Source organism: Hemitrygon akajei, chromosome 8 (assembly GCF_048418815.1).
Source record: "Hemitrygon akajei chromosome 8, sHemAka1.3, whole genome shotgun sequence".
In the NCBI taxonomy this organism is placed as follows: Eukaryota; Metazoa; Chordata; class Chondrichthyes; order Myliobatiformes; family Dasyatidae; genus Hemitrygon; species Hemitrygon akajei.
In genome coordinates, this window is record NC_133131.1 from 75202683 (window position 1) to 75224870 (window position 22188).

General features: G+C 40.5%; 1 protein-coding gene and 1 long non-coding RNA gene across 2 annotated transcripts in view; both read right to left on the reverse strand.

Annotated features, from left to right (window-relative positions):
• The window catches only part of LOC140732511 (AP-4 complex subunit beta-1-like), an 870212-nt gene that overhangs the window by 481680 nt on the left and 366344 nt on the right, over positions 1-22188 (reverse strand).
• LOC140731433 (uncharacterized) lies at positions 9307-11728 on the reverse strand. The gene is made up of 3 exons (XR_012099821.1): positions 11682-11728; positions 10595-10708; positions 9307-10226 (listed from the first exon to the last, which is right to left on the reverse strand). It is a non-coding gene; the product is annotated as an uncharacterized lncRNA (long non-coding RNA).

A 22188-nucleotide genomic window follows, 5' to 3' on the forward strand; every position in this document is an offset into this window, starting at 1 on the left:
TGATGAAGACGCACACTCCTTTCTGTCTCTGGTTAATGGTGCTGGAAGGGAACGTGTGTACTTTGCCATTGTGAATGTAGATCCTGCAAGAGACAAATCTTTTGAGGCGCACCATTGCTAATCATTCTTTGGATGTCACATCAATTCGTCCTTCATATGTAGAAAAATCACCGTCTTCACATATCTGACATAAAGGCACTCAAGCTAAAATACCTTGTCTTTAAAAGTAGGAATACTCTGAATAAAATCAAAAATTCCAAAGAAGTTCTAAAATTAAGCTGGACACATTGCCACACGGGATGGTATTAGGACAAATTCTGATTAATCTTCCCTGGACGAGGAATGACAGCTCTAGATTTAATCACAATAATACATCAAAACTATTGAATTGAATAAAATACTTTGAACTTCTCTATTGCAAAACAAAGAAAGAATTACACAGAAGTTTGCTCACTTGGGATTCGTTAATTTTTTGCTCAAAGTTTTGTTGCAGATTTCAATCCCCACACTTGTGGTGGAGTTAACAGATTCCATTTTTTCTTCAATTGAATTTGACATTGTGTAAAATCTGGAAAAATCATAGATAATCATCATAAAAAATAGATATTTTTTTCAGAAACGTATAAACACAATTCATTAGAAAATCATTAAATTAATTTACTCAACGTGTTTTGCACCGATAAACAATTCAATTTTGGGATTTGGTCCGGTCTATCGAAACCTGACAGAATATGCTTGCTGTTTGATTCTTGGACTGAGGCAAATGGAAATGTGTCAGACCAGGGAAGTTCCCCTGTGTCGTTTCAAGCGTGGAAATATCAGCTTGCTGTTTTCTGCTTTCAGATGAAAAGTTCCAGCTCAGAATTTGCTGAACTACCCAGGGTATGACATCTTCATACTGTTACTGTGGGGAAGGAGGTACAGAAGCCTGAAGGCACACACTCAGCGATTCAGTGACAGCTTCTTCCGTCTGACATCTGATTTCTAAATGGACATTGATTCCATTATTACAACATCACTACATTTTTTATTCCTGTTATTTTCCAATACTTAATTTAACTGAAATATTTAATAGCTATTAAATATAACTCAGTTTTTTTCTCTATATTTATTTATCATGTATTTCATTGTATTGCTGAAGCAAAGTTAATAAATTTCACTGCATATGCTGGTGATATTAAATCTGATTCTGATTCTAATTCTGAAAACAAACCCATAACTAACTGCAAATGCATACAAAGAATAGGACCAGAGAGAGTTTAAAGTTTATTGCTAAACACATAATATAAACAATATGATAAATAAGCCCTAGTTTTGATACATGATTTTGCACAGAAATATCAATACATGGTCTCAGATCTACTGCTGATTTTGCATTTGAATTTGAGTTCCTTCAATTTCTTATCCTTTGGTGTTCAGAAGAATCCTCAAACCTAGCTTTATGGCTATTCTAATGTGCACAATGCTTTGCTAAAGATTTTAGATCCCTGTCCTGATGTCTTCTTGTTCTTTTCTTCAACTCTATGTTTGCCTGTTGCATGTATTATGGCAAACAATGTTTTGTTTGAAGTTACATGTTGGAAGTTGGTAATGCAATAATATCATGCGATTTAAAGGTTACAGGTAAGTGCCTGACAAAGATGACTAAACACAAAACTTTGCTTAAACTTTGCTCTCGTGAAGTGTCCACAGACATAAATACATTTTAGGGTGCAATTTATAAGTAAACGGAACTGAGATCTGAAGGAAACATTCCTGTGTCATCAACTATTTACAGGAAGCCTTGTACTGCCTTGGTCCAATCAGTTCAGCAACAAAACTACAGGAACTCAAAGTTCAACATACATATATGTAACATATGCAACCCTGAGATTCATATTTCTTTCAGGCATACTCAATAAATCCATAATAGAATTAAAACCATAGCAGAATCAATGAAAGACTATGTCAACTTGAGCATTCAGCCAGTCTGTAAAAGATAACAGTGTAAAGACAGTAAGAAAGAAAGAATAATAATAATAATAATAATAATAATAATAATAATAAGAAGAAGAAGAAGAAGAAGAAGAAGAAGAAGAAGAAGAAGAAGAAGAAGAAGAAGAAGAAGAAGAAGAAGAAGAAGCAATAAATATCAAGAACATGGAATTATGATTCTTTGACAGTGAGTCCATAGGCTATGGGAACATTTCAGTGATGGAGCAAGTGAAGTTGAGTGAATGTATCCCCTCTGGTTCAGGAGCTTGATGGCTGAGGGGTTATAACTGATCCTGACCCTGGTGGTGTGACTCCTAAGGTTCCTGTACCTTCTTCCTGATGATGGCAGTGAGAACGGAGCAGGTCTGGGTGGTGAGAATCTCTGATGATGGATGCTGCTTTCCTGCTTTAATCTTTCATATAGATGTTCTTAATGTTGGGGAGTTCTTTAGCTTGATGAATTGGTCCATGTCCACTACATTTTGTTGGATTTTCCATTCAAGGACATTGGTGTTTCCATAACAGTCTGTGATGCAGCCAGTCAATACGCTCTCCACTACACATCTATGGAGGCTTGTCAAAGATTTAATGTCATGCCTAATATTTCCAAACAGCAAAGAAGTAGAGGCACTGCTGTATTTTATTCATAATTGTACATATGTGTTGGGCACAGGACAGGTTATCTAAAATAATAAGAGTGAGGATTTTTTTTTAATTTTTTTATTAGTTTTTCAAAACATTTTACAAAATTAAAAACCCCAAATCCCAATGAGGAGCATTAATACAGAGCAAGGTTAAGCATACAATAACAATATGCTACACAGGAAGAGAATTTAACAAAAAAGCACCTAAATTAAAGACAAGTGAACTTAGTGTCCTCCCCAAACCCCACAACACAAGAAAAAAAAAACAATTCCAGACCAACCACCACACAGTATAGAGAGTATAGGTCCGGACAGTCAAACTCCCACACTGTAAATACACTTAGCAACAGAGGATAATAATGCCTACTACCAGAAAAAAAGGGGAGCTGAAAGCAAGGGACTGAAAAGAAAAAAAAACCCTAGTCAAGAGGAAGGTTATGAAAGTACTCGATAAAAGGCCCCCAGATCTTATGGAACTTTAAATCCGAATTGAGAACTGAATAATGAATTTTTTCGAGGTCCAAGCAGGCCATAATGTCGTTAAGCCATTGCGCATGAGTGGGCGGGGCAACATCTCTCCATCTAAGGAGGATCAAGCGTCTCGCCAGGAGAGAGGCAAAGGATAGTATTCGGCATTTGGTCGGACCCAGACATAAATCTGTCTCGCCCCAAAAACCGAACAGAGCAATTAAGGGGTTAGGTTCTAGGTGCTGATTCAGAATACCCGATAGTATAGTGAAGACATCTTTCCAGAATTTCTCCAAGCTAGGACAGAGCCAGTACATATGGATGAGAGAGGCCACGCCCCTCTTGCGTTTATCACAGTGCGGACTAATGCCAGGGTAGAATCGAGATAGTTTAGATTTAGACATATGGGCTCTATGAACAATCTTAAACTGTAAGAGACAATGGCGAGCACAAAGAGAGGTTGAGTTAACCGATTTGAGAACTGAATCCCAGCTCTCCTCGGATAAGGAGATATTTAAATCCTGCTCCCAGGCCATTTTAATTTTATCCACAGGGGCCCGTCGTAAGGCTGCTAGTTTATCTTGGATAATTGAAATTAAACCTTTACCTAGTGGATTAATGGAGAGAAATAGGTCCATAGCATTTTTCGCAGGCATTTCAGGAAAGTTAGGAATTAAAGGAGCAGTAAAGTGTCGGATTTGGAGATATCTGAAAAAGTGAGCGTTAGGCAGGTTGAACTTAACAGAGAGCTGTTGAAAAGAAGCGAAGCGGTTATCAATGAAGAGATCTTCAAAATGTCTAATGCCCTTCCTGTACCAAACATGGAATGCTGAATCGAACGTGGTAGGTAAAAAAAGGTGATTATGTGCGACAGGGCTAGAAATGGAAAACCCCTGGAAACCATAGCATTTCCTGAACTGAGCCCATATACGCAAAGTGTGTCTAACCAGAGGAATAGCTATTGATCTGGGCAGACTGCTAGGGAGTGCAGAGCCAAGAAGTGCAGATATAGATACTTCTTTAGTGGAGCTCAACTCCATTGCCACCCAGTTAGGGCACTCAGGTTGACCGTGGAAGAAAGACCAGAAGGCAGCACAACGTATATTAGCTGCCCAGTAATATAAGCGAAAGTTAGGTAAAGCTTTTTAGATTTTTGGAGGTGGATTTTATTAATTCTAGAGTGCTTATTCTGCCACAGATATGACAAAATAATAGATAGATAGATAGATAGATAGATAGATAGATAGATAGATAGATAGATAGATAGATAGATACTTTATTCATCCCCATGGGGAAATTCAACATTTTTTCCAATGTCCCATACACTTGTTGTAGCAAAAACTCATTACATACAATACTTAACTCAGTAATAATATGATATGCATCTAAATCACTAACTCAGAAAGCATTAATAATAGCTTTAAAAAAGTTCTTAAGTCCTGGCAGTTGAATTGTAAAGCCTAATGGCATTGGGGAGTATTGACCTCTTCATCCTGTCTGAGGAGCACTGCATCGACAGTAACCTGTCGCTGAAACTGCTTCTCTGTCTCTGGATGGTGCTATGTAGAGGATGTTCAGGGTTTTCCATAATTGACCGTAGCCTACTCAGCGCCCTTCGCTCGGCTACCGATAGAGTCTAAGGAATCAAAAAAAGATTTAGGAATAAAAATTGGGATACATTGAAATAAGTATAAGAATTTGGGGAGAACATACATTTTGACGACATTGATACGACCTACCAAGGACATAGATAGAGGTGACCATTGTGCCAGACTCTGTTTTGTAGCATATGAAAGGTTGACAAAGTTTTCACGAAAGAGATCTTTAAACTTCCTTGTGACTGTAATTCCAAGATAAGTAAATTGATTATGGACTACTTTAAAAGGGAGATCTCGAAATATTAGTTCTTGTGCTTCTTTATTAATTGGGAGAAGTTCACTCTTATGTAAGTTGAGTTTATAGCCAGAGATCTGGCTAAACTGGTCAAGAAGTGAAAACATTAGAGGTAAGGATGTAGACGGATATGAGAGAAAGAGTAGTAAGTCATCAGCATAGAGAGAGACTTTATGTTCAACACCCCCTCTCCAAATCCCGGTCAGTTCAGGACATTTTCGAAATGCTATCGCCAGAGGTTCTATAGCCAAATCAAAGAGAAAGGGACTTAAGGGGCATCCCTGACGGGTGCCACGTTTGAGATTGAATACTTGGGATTTCTGAAAGTTAGTTAGAACAGAAGCAGTAGGACACAGGTACAGCAATTGGATCCAAGAGATGAAACTTTGGCCGAGGTCAAATTTTTCTAAGACTGCAAAAAGGTAGTTCCACTCTATACGATCAAATGCTTTCTCCACATCAAGGGAGATAACACATTCTGGAGTCCCAGTTGGAACTGAGTATAAAATATTAAATAGACCCGAATGTTAAAAAAAGGGAGACGGTTTTTAATAAAGTCTGTTTGGTCATCAGAGATAATGGAGGGAATAACGGTTTCTAATCTATGAGCCAACACTTTAGCTAAGATCTTTACATCACCATTGAACAGAGAGATCGGCCTGTACGAGGAACACTCTGTTGGGTCTTTGCCCTTTTTTAAAAGAAGAGTGAGGAATTTAAAGTTGCAGACCCTCTCCACCTCTGATGAGGACTGCCTCATGCACCTTTGGTTTCCTTCACCTGAAGTCAATAATCAGCTCCTTAGTCGGGCTGACATTTAGTGAGAAGCTGTTGTTACGGCACCACTCAGCCAGATTTTCAATCTCCCTGCTATATGCTGATTTGTCACTGTTTTGATTCAGTCTACAGCTGTGATGTCATCAGCAAACGTGAATGCGACATTGGAGCTGTGCACTGCCACACAATCATAAGTGTAAAGTGAGTAGAGCAGAGGGCTAGGCAAACAATCTGGTGGTGCACATGTTTTGAAGAAGATTGTGGAGGTTATGTTGTTGCCAGTGTCAGCTGACTGGGATCTGCAAGTGAGAAAATCAGGAATCCAATTGCAGAAGTAGGTATTGAGGCCGAGGGCTAGAAGCTTATCGATGGATTTTGAGGGGATGAAGGAAATGAATGCTGCGTTGTAGTCAAAGAAGAGCATCCTGATGTATCCAACTTTGTTGTCCAGATGTTTCAGGGTTGAGAGGAGCCAATGAAATGGCATCTGATGTGGACCTGTTGCTCTGGTAGGCAAATTAGAGTGGATCCAAATTGCTTCTCTGACAGAGGTTGATATATTTCAACACCAACCTTTCAAAGTACTTCATCTAGTGGGTTGATTTGTAACTGGATGATAGACATTGAGGCAAGTTGCCACTTTGTTCCTATGTACGGGTATAATTGAAGCCTAATTCAAGCAGGCAGGTACCTCATTTTGCTGATGTGAACGGTTAAGGTTCTCAGTGAACACTCCACCCAGTTGATCATCACAGGATTTTAGTACCTGGGCAGGAGCCCTGTCTCTAGCTGGATGGTTTACGTAGCTTCACCGTCCCAAAGGATGCTCGCATGTTGGCTTCAGAAACTGAAATCTCAGAATCTTTAGGGGTGAATGGACTTTGTAAAGTTTTTCTCCATTTTTTTGAAGTGAAGCCCTGTTCTTACCGATGTCATTTGATCACCAGACTTGAATGCCTCTGACCTGCTCCTCAGCAGATTTCAGATCTCATAGTTCATCCAGGCCTCTTGTTGGGAAGACTGACTTACTAATGGAAAAAACACTTGTCTACAACTGTTTTAATGAAGTGCATGACATCCACATATGAGTCCCTGAACACGACCCAGTCCACTGTCGTCAAACAATCCCGTGACCAGCTCTTTGTTGTCCTAATCTCCAGAAATTTGCTCTTTAGCATCTGCCTGTAAGCAGTTTGAAGAAAGACAGCCAAGTGATCATATTTCCAGAAATGTGATCTGTGCATGGAATGGTAGGCATTCCTTATCTTAGTAAAAAGTGGTCGAGTGTGTTGGGCTCTCCCGTGCTGATATGCTGATAGTAATTGGGCAGGGATTTCTTCAAACAAGTCGCGTTGAAGTCTCGGACGATGATTTGAATGGACTGTTTCACATTTAGAGATGACATCATGTAGCATCTCAAATATTTGATTAGTTCTTCAGCATCCTCGGGGTAGGAAAGCTCTACTTCATGAATGGAACACTGGAAATGTTAACAGCTCTCAAAATTCTTCCCAAGGTTCAAAAACATTGGCAGCACACAATTCTACTTCCCAATATAATGGATGCCATAATCTGCAGAATGATAGATAGATAGATAGATAGATAGATAGATAGATACTTTATTCATCCCCATGGGGAAATTCAACATTTTTTCCAATGTCCCATACACTTGTTGTAGCAAAAACTCATTACATACAATACTTAACTCAGTAATAATATGATATGCATCTAAATCACTAACTCAAAAAGCATTAATAATAGCTTTAAAAAAAGTTCTTAAGTCCTGGCAGTTGAATTGTAAAGCCTAATGGCATTGGGGAGTATTGACCTCTTCATCCTGTCTGAGGAGCATTGCATCGACAGTAACCTGTCGCTGAAACTGCTTCTCTGTCTCTGGATGGTGCTATGTAGAGGATGTTCAGGGTTTTCCATAATTGACCGTAGCCTACTCAGCGCCCTTCGCTCAGCTACCGATGTTAAACTCTCCAGTACTTTGCCCACGACAGAGCCCGCCTTCCTTATCAGCTTATTAAGACGTGAGGCGTCCTTCTTCTTAATGCTTCCTCCCCAACACGCCAATGCTCTGATATTGTGGTTCATTTATGACGGTAAATGAATCCTGCTCATGGATAGAGCAGAATTTATTTAATTTTCATTGCTTCGACCTGATTTTTGATAAAATGACAGAAGCAGCTATTCAGAGAACCAGTACACAATTCATAAGAGATTTATACCGCAGCTAAATCACTCATATCTCATAATGCTACTGAACAAATAGATATAAAAACTGTTATCCAACATTTTGATGGAATTCTGTAATCATCCTGAAGAAATAATTCCTCAAGCTTCAAACAAAATGAATAGTAAATGAGTTTCTAAAACTCTCAAACAACTATCCCCAGACAATCATTGAAAACTCTGGCTTAATATATTGTATCTTTGATTGGTAATGAGACTGAGCTGGGAAAGCAAAGGCAAAATCGCCTTCTAGATCATCTAAGTGGTTCAAGCTCCCAGTTTGAAAGTTATTTGGGATTAAATGTAAACTCAAGAGTTTCTGCAGACGCTAGAAATCTTGAGCAATGTTCACAAACTGCTGGAGGAACTCGGCCTGATGATAGATTGTGTTTGGGAATGAGTTGCTTCCATGTAAGCTGCTCAATAACTTCAAGTGATTTATTACTGAATGGAATCCACATCACTACATACACCAACAAGTGATTGTTAATGTCTCTCCGTCAATTGTTGCCAAAAATGGAAAACAATCAGTAGGGCACTTGAGTCAATTAATCCGTGTGAAATTTGATGAATTTACTGATGTACCCAAGGGAAGGGCAAGCGCCGATACAGCTTGGCACCGATGTTGTCACAGAGGTTGCCAGAATGAAGTTGTGAACAACAGCAAATTGCCTTCGGGATCCCAGCACCAGATTTCATCCTTGGGGATTACTCCTGAAGCCTTTCCCATGGGTGGGAATGACCGCAAAGCAGCAGAGGTCTAAAATCAGAGTTTTCCTTCTAGGCGGGCTGCTGTCTAAGGCTGACAAGACCCACCTGCACAACTGCAGATGTGTATAAGGATCTTAATGCCCACTGGTCCTGCCACCTGGCTCCCACTAGACTAATAATTCTTACTAAACACAGTGCCAAACTATAACTGCATAATTAAGATTAATTTCAGAGTTCTGATGTCTCTGAGGGAAGACAACCAAGGAATTCTCTGAGAGTTTTAATGGTAAATGAAGCGTCTGTTGTGCTGTGTTCTGTTGATCATTTCAGAACACCAGAGTCACAATTTGGCATAAATAAGTCTTACATCAGGCTTTGTGTCGTGTACCAGAGCAGAACATGTGATTTTTCTCCTTGTGCACATGTAAAATAAAATATATGTTTGAGTCAAAAGAGTGCATCTGTTCTGCGCCCAGTCACTTTATTTTATAATTGGTGACGACAGTTATTTCCACATGCATCTAAACTGCGCATAATTCCAAAGCTGATCTACATCTCCCACTTCTACCTTCAGTGGAATAACATTGAAAGATATCTCCAGTTAAGAGCAAAACAACATTTGGACTTTTTATTACAGCGCAGTACCTGTCATTGTTACATAAAATACACAGAAAAATGAATTCTAAGCAGTCATTTAATTCCCAATACATAGTACATTCTCTTTTGTGTGAGCTGAATGGTTTCATCAGTGTGGTGTTAATAAGTTCTTTCTGTGACTTATTTATAAATTATTAAGCAAAATAAAACAAGCAGTACAGTTGGAACATTGTTTTCTTATTGTTGGAAATGTAATTAAAGCTATCATGATAGCAATAAATCTTAAAGTGTTCTTCATAACATAAGTTAAAATATTTACTTTTCAAGCATTGAGTTAATAGAAAATGGAATGAATTATTGGCTTTAGCCTCTGTAGTCATGTTAGTACATTGCATTGAAGAAAGAAATGAGAAACAATAACAAAAAGATTAAAGATGATATGAAAGGTGGGGTGATTGGATGAAATTATTGGTAACATTGGTAAAGTGGCTTCACTATGCTGAGATTTGTAACCGTCACTAACTAAGAGCTTCAACAGAGTTAACAAGCATCTCTGATATCTATTTTGAGAATCGCTTTATGCTTATTAGACATAGTGGCTGAAACAGGTACATGTATACCCCATTTTGTGATGTTGAGTGATGAATCATCCTTTCCCAGCGCTTTCCGTTAGTTGCTTGCACATCTTGTTATACAAGTCTTCGTTGATTGGAGCTGTTTAGTCGTAGTGATTTCGTCGGGGACATACAGAGCATTCTCGATGTTGCCGTCGGAAGGGTTGGAAAACAGCAGGGAGATCTGAGGTTACCAGAACGGTAGCTCCTGACTAGCAACGTACGATTTCTGAAGACCCACACTCTTTGCTCTCCCGGGTTAATGGTGCCTGAATGTGACTTGTGTACTTTGCCACTGTCAATGTAGAACCTGTAAGAGACAAATCTTGAGAGCATCATTTCTAACCATTCTTTAGACGTCACATCGCTTCGTCCTTTAAATGTAGAAATATCACCATCTTCACATATCTGACAGAAAGGCACACAAGGTAAAATAGCTTGCATTTAAAAGTGGGAATACTCTCAATAAAGTGAATAATTCCAAAGCAGTTCTGAAATGAAGCTAGACATATTGCCACACGGGATGGTATTAAGTCAAAGTCTCTTTAACCTTCCTCGGACAAAGAATGATAGCTCTAGATTTAATCACAATGATGCATCGAAGGTACTTAATTGAATAAAATACTTTGAACTTCCCTATTGCAAAACAAAGAAAGAATTACACAGAAGTTTGCTTACTCGGGATGAGTTAAAACACGGGACCTGCATTTGTTCGTGATTTCAATCCCCACACATCTGAGGTAGAGAACGGATTTCAATATTTCTTCAATTGAATTTTATATTGTGAAAAATCTGCAAAAAAACAAAATTTCGTAAAAAAATTTCAGAAACAAACAATTCCTTGAAAAATCATTAAATTAATTCACTCACTGTTTTTTGCACCGATGAACAATTCAATTTTGGGATTTGGTCTAGTCTTTATATGTGACAGAATATGCTTGCTGCCTGATTCTGGGACTGAGGCAAATGGAAATGTATCAGACCAGGGAAGCTCCCCTGTGTCGGTTCAATACCAGTCTGGAAATACTGGACGCAGACAAGGAAGTACTAGGAACAAGACGGGACAAAGCTAAAGGACAGGACAAGTTGTGGAGACCGTGGCGTTCGTGGAGATCTTGGAATCTAGGGGGTCTTGAGGCTTGGCATGAGGCTGGGGTCATGGAGTTCTAGTAAGCTAGCCTCCTGGGTGGGCCGCAGTACTCCTGGGCAGGACGCAGAACTCCCAGGCAGGATGCAGGGGCCTGGGTAGGTCACGAGACTCCTGGGCAGGACGCAGAACTCCCAGGCAGGATGCAGGGGCCTGGGTAGGTCACGGGGCTCCTGGGCAGGACGCGGGGCACAACCTAACAGAGGCGAGGAACAAGAAGGGACAGAACCAGCTACGGATTAGGTACAAGCAACTAGCCTCCTGGGCAGGATGCAGTGCTCCCAGACAGATCGTGGGACTCCTGGGCAGGATACGAGGCACAACCCAACAGAAGTGAGGAACAGGAAGGGACATAACCAAGTGCAGGGCAACAGCAATGTGGCCTGGCTTACACAACAGAGGTGAGGAACAGGAAGGGACGGAACCAACTGCAGGACAACAGCAATCTGGACAGGATTACCCAAAAGAGGCAAGGGACAGGAAAAGACAACACCAACCACAGGGCAATGGCAATCCAGCCTGGTTTACCCAACAGAGGCAAGGGACAAGAAAGGAGATCAGTCTGGGGTGGCTTTAAGTCTCAAGGCAGGCTACAAAACAGCCAAATCCATAACTCACTCAAAGTAATCGCCTCTCAACAGTGAGTACTCCAAACATTGACAGGAAAACCCCCAACTATACTCAATCCCAAAGCCCTTATATACACAGCCAACAGATGGGCATCAGGTGCAAGTGCTTGAGCCCAAATGAACAAAGATGAGCATCAGGTGCGAATGCTTGAGTCCAAGCCAAAACGAGGGACAGTCGGAGGACCCGGAGTCCGGAGTCCGGAGTCCACGGACCAGACCATGAACTGGAAAGCGGACTTTGGACCGGACCATGACAGCTGGTGATATTAAATCTGATTCTGATTCTAATTCTGAAAACACACCCATAACTAACTGCAAATGCATACAAAGAATAGGACCAGACACTGTTTAAAGTTTATTGCTAAACAGATAATATAAACAATATGATTAATAAGCCCTAGTTCTGATATCTGATTTTGCACATAATTATCAGTACAAGATCTCAGATCTACTGCTTATTCTGTATTTGAAATTGACTACCTTCAATTTCTTATCCCTTGGTGTTCAGAAGAATCCTCAAGCCTACCTTTATGGCTATTCCAATGTGGCCAATGCTTTGAAAAAGATTTTAGATAAATGTCCAAATGTCTTTTCATTCTTTTCTTTGACTCGATGTTTGACTGTTGCATGCATTATGGAAAACAAAGTTTTTATTGAAATTACATGTTGGAAGTTGGTAATGCTATATTATCATGTGATTTATAGATTACAGGTAAGTGCCTGACAAAGATGACTAAGCACAATGAACTTTGCTCTTGTGAAATGTCCTCAAACATCAAGATATTTCAGGGAGAAATTCATAAGTAAGCATAACTGAGATCTAAAGGAAACATTCCTGTCTCATCAACTTTCTACAGGAAGCCTTGTGCTACCTTGATCCTATCAGTTCAACAACAAACCCACAGGAACTCAAAGTTCAATGTACATATATGTCACCATATGCAAATCGTTGATTCATTTTTCTTGCAGGCATACTCAGTAAATCCATAATAGAATTATAACAATAACAGAATCAATGAAAGACTGTGGCAACTTGAGTATTCAGCTAGGGTGCAAAAGATAACAGTGTAATGACAAAAAGAAAGAACGAATAATAATAAATAAATAAGAAATAAATATCGTGAACATGGGATGAAGATTCCTTGAAAGTGAGTCCATAGGTTATATGAACATTTCAGTGATGGGGTAAGTGAAGTTGAGTGAAGTTATCCCCTCTGGTTCAGGAGCTTGATGGCTGAGGGGTAATAACTGTTCATGACCCTGGTGGTGTGAATCCTCAGGTTCCTGTACCTACTTCCTGATGGTGGCAGTGAGAAGGGAGCACGTCTGGGTGGTGGGAATCTCTGATGATTGAAGCTGCAGTCCTACTTTAATCTTTCGTATAGATGTGCTCAATGGTGGGGAGTGCTTTACCTTGATGGATTGGGCTATATACATTACATTTTGTTGGATTTTCCATTCAAGGGCATTGGTGTTTCCAGACCAGTCTGTGATGCAGCCAGTCAATACGCTCTCCACTACACATCTATGGAGGTTTGTCAAAGCTTTATCATTGTGCCTAATCTTTGCAAACTGAAAAGAAGTAGAGGCACTGCTGTGCTTTACTCGTAATTGCACATACGTGTTGGGACCAGGGCAGGTTATTAAAAATCATAACAGTGAGGAATTTAAAGTTGCGAACACCCTCCACCTCTGATGAGGACTGGCTCATGCACCTCTGGTTTCCTTCACCTGAAGTCAATAATCAGCTCCTTAGTCGGGCTGACATTCAGTGAGAAGCTGTTGTTATGGCACCACTCAGCCAGATTTTCAATCTCCGTCCTATATGCTGATTTATCACCATTTTGATTTGGTCCAAAGCCATGATTTCATCAGCAAACTTGAATGTGGCATTGGAGCTGTAGTCAGCCACACAGTCATAACTGTAAAGTGAGTAGAGCAGGGGACTAAGCACACAAACTTGTGATGCACATAATCTGATGGAGATCGTGGAGGAGATATTGTTGACAATCTCAGCTGACTGGGCTCTGTACATGAGAAAGTCAGGAATCCAATTGCAGAAGCAGGAGCTGAGGCTGAGGGCTAGAAGCTTATCGATGTGTTTTGAGGGGATGATGGAAATGATTGCTGAGCTGTATTCAATGAGAGCATCCTGATGTATGCATTTCACTGTCCAGGTGTTTCAGGGCTGAGAGGAGCCAATGAAATGGTGTCTGCTGTGGAACTGTTGCTCTGGCAGGCAGGTTAGAGTGGATCCAAATTGCTTCTCTGGTAGAGGTTGATATATTTCAACACTAACCTTTCAAATTACTTGATCTCTGTGGATTGATTTGCAACTGGATGATAGACGTTGACGCAAGTTGCAACTTTGTTCCGCACCAGTATAATTGAAGCCTACTTCAAGCAGGCGGGTACCTCATTTTGCCGATGTGAATGGTTAAGGTTCTCAGTGAACACTCCACCCAGTTGATCTGCACAGGTTTTTAGGACCTGGGCAGGAGCCCTGTTTCTAGCTGGATGCTTTTCTTAGGTTTACCATCCCGAAGGATTCTCACACGTCGGTCTCAGAAACTGAAATCACAGAATATTTAGGGACGAATGCACTTTGTAAAGTATTCTCAATTTTTTGATGGTCAAAGTGAGAATAGAAGGCATTGAGCTCATCTGCAATCAAAGCCCTGTTGTCACTTATGTAACTTGATCTCCAGACTTGATTGTCTCTGATCTGCTCCTCAGCAAATTCTGGATCTCATGGTTCATCGATGCTTCTTGTTGGGGAAGACTGACTGATTTGTGGAAAAGCACTTGTCTACAACTGTTTTAATGAAGTCCATGACATACACAGATGAGTACCTGAACAGGACCAAGTCCACTGACTTCAAGCAATCCCGTGACCAGCTCATTTTTGTCCTCATCTCTCGAACTTTGGCCTTTAACCTCTGCCTGTAAGCAGTTTGGAGAAGGACAGCCAAGTGATCATATTTCCAGAAATGTGATCTGTGCATGGAATGGTAGGCATTCCTTATCTTAGTAGAAGTGGTCTGGTGTGTTGGGCTTTCCGGTGCTGATATGCTGATAGTAATTAGGCAGGGATTTCTTCAAACAAGTCTTGTTGACGTCTCCGACGATGATTTGAATGGACTGTTTCTTGTTTAGAGATGGCATCATGCAGTAACTCAAACGTTTGATTAGTTCTTCAGCATCCTCTGGGTAGGAAAGGTCTACTTCACCAATGGAACCCTGGAACTTGTTAACAGCAGTCAAAATTCTTCCCAATGCTCAAAGTCAATGGTAGCGCACACTTCTACTTTCCAATATAATGGATGCCGTAATCTGGGGAATGCTCTGATATTACAGTTTATTTATGACATTAACAAGACTTGTTCATGGATAGAGCAGAAAATATTTAATTTCCTTTGCTTCAACCTGACTTTTGTTAAAATGTCTGAAGCAGCTATTCACAGAGCTTGTACAGAATTCAAGCTCTGTAAGAGATTTATATTGCAGCTGAATCACTCATAACCCATAACGTTACTGAACAAACAGATATAAAAGCGATTATCCAACATTTTGATGGAATCCTGTAATCATCCTGAAGGAACAGTTCCTCAAGCTTCAAACAAAATGAATAGTAAATCAGTTTCTGAAACTCTCAAACAACTATCCCCAGACATACAGTCATTGAAACTTTGGCTTAGTATATTGTATCTTTGATTGGTAATGAGACTGAGCTGGGAAAGCAAAGGTAAAGTCTCCCTCCAGATCACCTAAATGGTTCAAGCCTCCAGTTTAAATGATATTTAGGAATAAATGTAAACTCAGGAAAGTCCGCAGATGCCGGGAATCTTGAGCAATGTTCACAATCTGCTGGAGGAACTCGGCCTGATGAAAGATTCTGTTTGGGAATGAATTGCTTCCATGTAAGCTGCTCAATAAATTCAAGTGATTTGTTACTGAATCGAATCCACATCACTACATATACCAACAAGTGATTGTTCATGTTTCTCCGTTAATTGTTTCAAAAAATTGAAAACAATCAGTAGGGCTCTTGAGTGAATTAATCAGTGAGAAATTTGGTGAATTTACTGATGTAGTCCAAGGGAAGGTCAAGCGCCGATACAGCTTGGCATCAATGTTGTCACAGAGGTTGTCAGAGTGAAGTTGTGAACAACATCAAATTGCCTTAGGGATCCCAGCACCAGATTTCATCCTTGGGGTTTACTCCTGCTTCAGGAGGAGTAAACTGAAACTTTCCCATAACAGAAAATGTCTTAAGGATATCTAAGGATGGAATTCAGGGTAAATAGCCAACTACCAAACTTGTAGAACTCTCGCCTGCATGAATGGTGAAAACAATTTCAGGGTCCCCATATTAATTGACATAACTTCCTTCGAAGTTTGTGTAGATTCAGCACGTCACATAAAACTTTGACAAACTTCTATAGATGCACAGTGGAGACTATGCTGACTGGTTGTATCATGGCCTGGAGTGGAAACACCAGTGCTCAATAACAGAAATGTCTACCGAAAGTGAGGGATCAGCAAAGCTCCGTCCCCCTCCAACCTACCACTGAGCTTAATTTACAATTTATATTTTATTTAGCACATTGCTCATTTTCAGTCTTATTTATGGAAAGATTTTTTTTCATAAATTCTACTGTATTTCTTTATTTCCCCTAAATGCTTGCAAGAAAATGAATCTCTAGGTCAGGGGATCCCAACCTGGGGCCACAGACATCTCTTTTAATGGTAGACATCCGTGGCATAAAAAAGGTAGGAATCCTCTGCTCTAGGTGGTACATGGTAACTTATATGAATTTTGATATTAAATGTACTTTGACTTTGACATTGACATATTTTTATTAATAACGTGAAGCTATTTAAATGGAACCAAAAAGCTTTCAAACCTACATCTTACTTTAACAGTTGTCTCTAAAATCCTCCTACTTGGATTTACTCTATTCAATTAATCATCTGTGGAATAGCTCTGGAATGTTTTTCAGAACTAAGGGTTATTGGAGTAGATGCAAATTTCGCTTTGGATTCATTTCAGGATGCACTTACCTACTCAATGTTTAAAAAGGACAATATTTCCTTTTACTCTAAAGATTGATGGCATTAATAAGCTTCTATTTTTTCAAGCCCAGAAGTAGGTGGAATATAACTTCCCACTGCATCAGAATATAGATGTTAAAGGCTCATTAGATAATGTGTTGGGTCCGACAGCTGTGTAGACGTTATGGAAAAAACATTATAAAGGAAATGTGGTGATAGCTGAGGACAAGAAGAAGAGAAAGATCAGTAGATACAAAGCCAGGTAAACAACAATTCTGATCCTGAAATTTAGCAGCAAATGAAAGTTAACCCAAGAAAGATTAAAACAAGAGAAAATCTGCAGATTCTTGCAATCCAAGCAACATACACAAAATGCTGGAGGATCTCAACTGACCTGCTGAGTTCCTCCAGCATTTTGTGTGTGTTAATACAAAGTTAAATAGTTTTAATTCTTGAACACCAGACTACAATTAGAGGTTCTGGTTTATCTGAGAGAGAACAACCAAGGAATTCTGTGGGAGTTTTAATGGTAAATGAATTGTCTGTTGTGCTGTGTTCTGTTGATCGTTTCAGAACACCAGAGTCCCAATGTAGCGTGAATGATCCTTATATCAGGCATTGCGGGGTGTACCAAAGTAGAACATGTGAAGTTAGATGGATAAGCCCCAGGCCCAGGCCAGGACTAGGTCCTGGGATCACAAAGAGGATAGAGCTCAGGACAGGTGGAGAGGATTTGGATCCAGATGGATTGGTGAGGCTTCATTGCCTGGTGTTAGTGGACAGTAGTGATAGTTGTTAAATTAAGAGCTGTTTGCAAGTCAAATGTGGGAGGGGTTGGAGGTAATCATGTTTGCTGGTAGTGAAGGTGTGCGAGGAGCCTCCCTGGGCCAGGTGACATCTGCCATCACTGGTGGTCCATGTTTGGTGAATGAGGGGCTCAGTATGAATTGCAGGGAGAGATTGGATCGATAGTTGAGCAACTGGAAAATGACGGAGGCAATCAAATGATTAAGGTACTGCTAATGTCATTTTGGGTCGCTGATCTTTGGATGTCTTTTGGGTGTCAGATGTTGCATGATCTTCAGGGTGAGTGCGTCAGTACTGAGGGTGGTGTGTGGGAGGGAAAGGGCCAAATAGACTGAAGGAGAGTAGAGAAGTAAAATAAAATGAAAGGATGGTCCCAAGTGTTTGACTGTGATCTGCTCCTTTAACTTGCAGATAATGAACTCCATTGAACCCTAAGAGGACTGAGAGTGACCAGTGTTAATTGCATTAGACTGACTTGAATTAATCTCTCTCATGGCTCTGTAAATATCATGATGGCGCTAAACAGCAACTCCTTTGCTTACTTCTTTGGAAACAGCTCTATTTCTATCTTTTTTTCCCCTCTCAAGTTTCTTTTGAAGACCCTGAACTGGAATTACACTCTGTCTTCGGTTCTTTGCGAGAATGGGACCCGCTCTCAAGACCTCACAACTGGATACTTTCTGATGTCCCAAGGACGTGGCCCAAAGGACTAGCACATCCTCAGGGTTCTGGATTCTCGTGGTTCTGGCAAACACGGAACATTGTGAGCAGTGGGTAGTTGCCGTGGGTTGTGTGTCCAAACAACTGTGCCTTTCTGGGCCCAACTCTCTGGGTGCAGAGCTTGGAAAAGCGACACAACAGACTTTTAACATTTTAAATCAATGAGTTGCTTGTTATGTCTTCCCCTCTCATTGTGAAATGGGGACACCTCTTTTTCCCTTATTAGGGAGAGAGAGTGAGCCTGTAGTATGTCGAATACCGGGTGAAAAAGTAGTCTTTGCAAGACTGTGCCTTATTGAAACTTTGCTGTGCACTTGAGAGCTCGGTGGTTGGCGCTGATGGTTTTTGCTGGTGGGGCGGGTGTCTTTGCCTTGCTGTTGTTTGTGCATGGGAGGGGGAAGCTGGGGGCTCGTTGCAGTTCTAATATTTAACTGACATCCTGGCTTTGGGGCACTCCTCTGTTTTCATGGACGTTTGTGAAGAAAAAGAATTCTGGAATGTATATTGTACACATTCCTTCGACAATAAATGTACCTATTGAAACCTATTGAAGTGAGTATTCAATGAGAAGGGTACTTCTGAATCAATAATATCTTATTTTATTTACTTTATTTAGAGATATAGCATATTAACTTCTAGCTCAATGAGCTTACATTCATGTGACTATATGTCTTTGGGATGTGGAAGGAAACCTGGAGACAACCACATGAGCGCAGGAAGAACATACAAACTCCGTATAGATAGTGGTGGGAACCGAACCCAGGATGCTGCGCTGAAATAGTGTTATATTCATCATCATGTTGCTGTGCTGTCTAATCTGCAGTTGATAAACTGATATGCAAACAGAGTTACTAAATTTCCACAAAGGTACTTGGGAGACTCTTCATAACATTGCACAAGAAAATAAGTTCGTTTTTTTACTCATAGCACAGGAAAAAAAGCAATTCATGATCAAAATTTTAAGCCTTATATAACCATTAAAGGGTGATGGTATAGAGATAAGTCTGTACCAAAGACAATAAGGTGCTCCTTCCCTACACTAGCCTGCAGGTCACCCTTGGGCAAAGTGTAGCAGCTGCATAGACCCCGATCAGGGCCATGTGAAGCCATGGGAGCAGAAGGTGGATGGTCGTATGAGCAGCCGGTGCATATCACAAGTGCTGGTTATGCGACCACTGAGGCCAGGCAGACAATCTCTGAAGAGTATTGATCATGGCTGGGGTCATCCATCTTATAAAGACACTGTCCAGAAGAAGGCAATGAGAAACTACTTCTGTAGGAAAATTTGCCAAGAAAAAGCACAGTCATGGAAAGACCATGAACACCCATATCATACGACAGGGCACAAAACGAACGACAATAATCAACAGATTGCAGAGACAGTTTACTAGACTGAATCTTGGGATTGTCCTCCAAGACTGGAGGACAGATATTACATTTAGAGGGACTTGATATGATTAATATCGAGATGATGTTTCCTCTGACTACAGAAAGTAGAATTAGAGATCACATTTCCAGAATTATGGGTCAGTAATGTAAATGAAGATGATAAGAAATTGCTGCTCACTTTTGATTTTTGATCCTTCAATCTCGAAGGTTTATTTGTACATCGTTGCACAGTATGTTTAAGACAGAAACAATCTTGGAAACGAAGGGGATCAGAGAAAAAATAGGGGGATGACTGTTGGGTTTAAATACTGTGTTCCACTTGTTAGCACTTCCCCAGCAGTTAAAGGTGACTCACCAGTTCCTTTTCACAACTGCTTGTGTTGGCCCATGAAACTCACAATTCAGCTGAAGAGTACAGGAAGGTAGAACAGAGGTAAAGGATCAGAATGCCAGAGAGACAGTAAAAGAAAAAAAAACCTCCCGCTCCAACTTTTATGTTCTCTTTTACTGTCTGGGAATAAAGTTTGAAGATATCTGCCTTTCTCCAGCATTACTGTTCATCTAATTTAGAGTGGCTCAGATGAGAATCTGCAGCTGTCCTTCTGCACTATCTATCTAAATACATGGTTATCATTTATTCAGCAATATCTCGACAGCAGCAGTAACAATATTTGCTTATATAGATTATCTTCATCTTAAGAAGTCTTTATATGTTTCAATGAAGTAAAAACCAGATGGGTTCCTTAAGGAACCCAGAATGTAACTCAGGATTTGGAGAGGGAACATTTCCAGCTTGTGTTTTCTCAGTTTGTTAATTGTTCAGAGATGCAGCATTTATGAACTAGTGTCTAAATACATGTGAAAGCAGTGGTTTATGTGCACAAGCTCAACATATACTCCTGATCCTTGATGTTGAATGTTGTCTGATCGTGCCTGTGGTGCATGTTGGGAAATTTGCAGGATGAAACCTTCCCACTGAGATAAACATGGCACAAAAGATAAAATTTAAAACTGCTACTGGGCTCAAAATATCCAGCTTTCTGTCTGATTAATAACTGGACTTATTTTGAAAAACAAATTCATGACATGCTGCCTTCTGTTAATATGATGAAATCCAAAATGCAGGTAATAATGGAGTCTCTGATTAAAAATGTGGTTCTCACGTGTTAGTCAAATGTTGACACTGTTGAGCTGAAAACATTGTAGACCCTCTAATAGGGAAATAATGTCGGATGTTTTTCGGCACCATTGAGGTACAATAGTATTTTTTTCCATTTGGTTATTGACCTTCTCCCTCTGCCAGTGTTAAGAGCAGTGCCACATTTACATATACAGAACAAGTGTCATGTTCTGGTTTTAAAGATTCAGGTTTTTATTTCAGCTAGTTTCCAGCAAACATCCATCTTGGGCAGTGGTCTGCAATGCACCCCAGTTTGTTTCATCATCCCGCAGTCCCATGTGTTCGACATCCTAGCAGTGAAGAAGACGGCCAGTTTTCCCATGGGTAGTCAGTCCTGCTTTGGAGGATGTCTGCTTACAGACTCTGTGTCTGTGTCAGTTTCGTGGGAGCAGGAGTGAGCTGTTTGTTGGACGGATTGCTCCTTTCATCAGGCCACAGCTCTCATTTGTTTTGGTGTCCAAGGTGGGTCCAACCTGAGGCGGTTTCTTGATTTAATTTGAGACTGTCATGCATCTTTGCAGTTGACAATCCGTGCATCTATGATTTATTATTTACTTATTGAGATACAGTGTGGAACAGACCCTTCTGGCACTTTGAGCAACGCTGCCCAGCAACTCCTGATTTAATCCCAGCCTAATCATAGGACAATTTACAATGACCAATTAACCTACCAACCAGTATGTCTTTAGACTGTGGGAGGAGACCAGAACATCTGGAGGAAACCCACGTGTTTCCCATCTACAGCACGACATACTGGCCAGTTCAGTGAATGAGAAGGAATTCGACGGGGTGTAATGACTGGCTGGATGTCCCACTCATAGAAGCTGCCTTCTTCATTTTCATGGACAGGAGGTGTTACAGCTGCAATCCCGTGGCATCAAAAACTGCAACAAATCCAGAGTTTGTGATCTTGCTTAATTCTGCTTAGATCAATCTAGCTGAGCTGACCCAAATCTTGCCAGTGAAGTTCTGAATGGCCATGAACTTGCTGTGCCTTATTTGTACTACCTATTGACAATGCCAAGACACTCCTGCCAATAGGTTATGGGTCCAATGAGTACTGTGTTCTTTCCTGGTCTCGCTTGACCACATCGTTTCAGGTAAAATAGTGGCGCTTTCAATCGCAGCAGCTTCAGCAAAGGTTGCTATTGTCCTAGAGGTGCTGTTTGGTTTCAAACCCAGGGGCATCTGACCGAATGTCCAACCCACAGGAGGACCGCAACCCTGTATGAGTTTAGAGAGATTACCAAGTCCTGAACTGCTACCTGTCCACCTCGGAGCTCGGCATCTCTCATGTGGGTGGCGTTCCCTCCTGCTCGTCGGTCTAAAGATACTCACCTTCTGT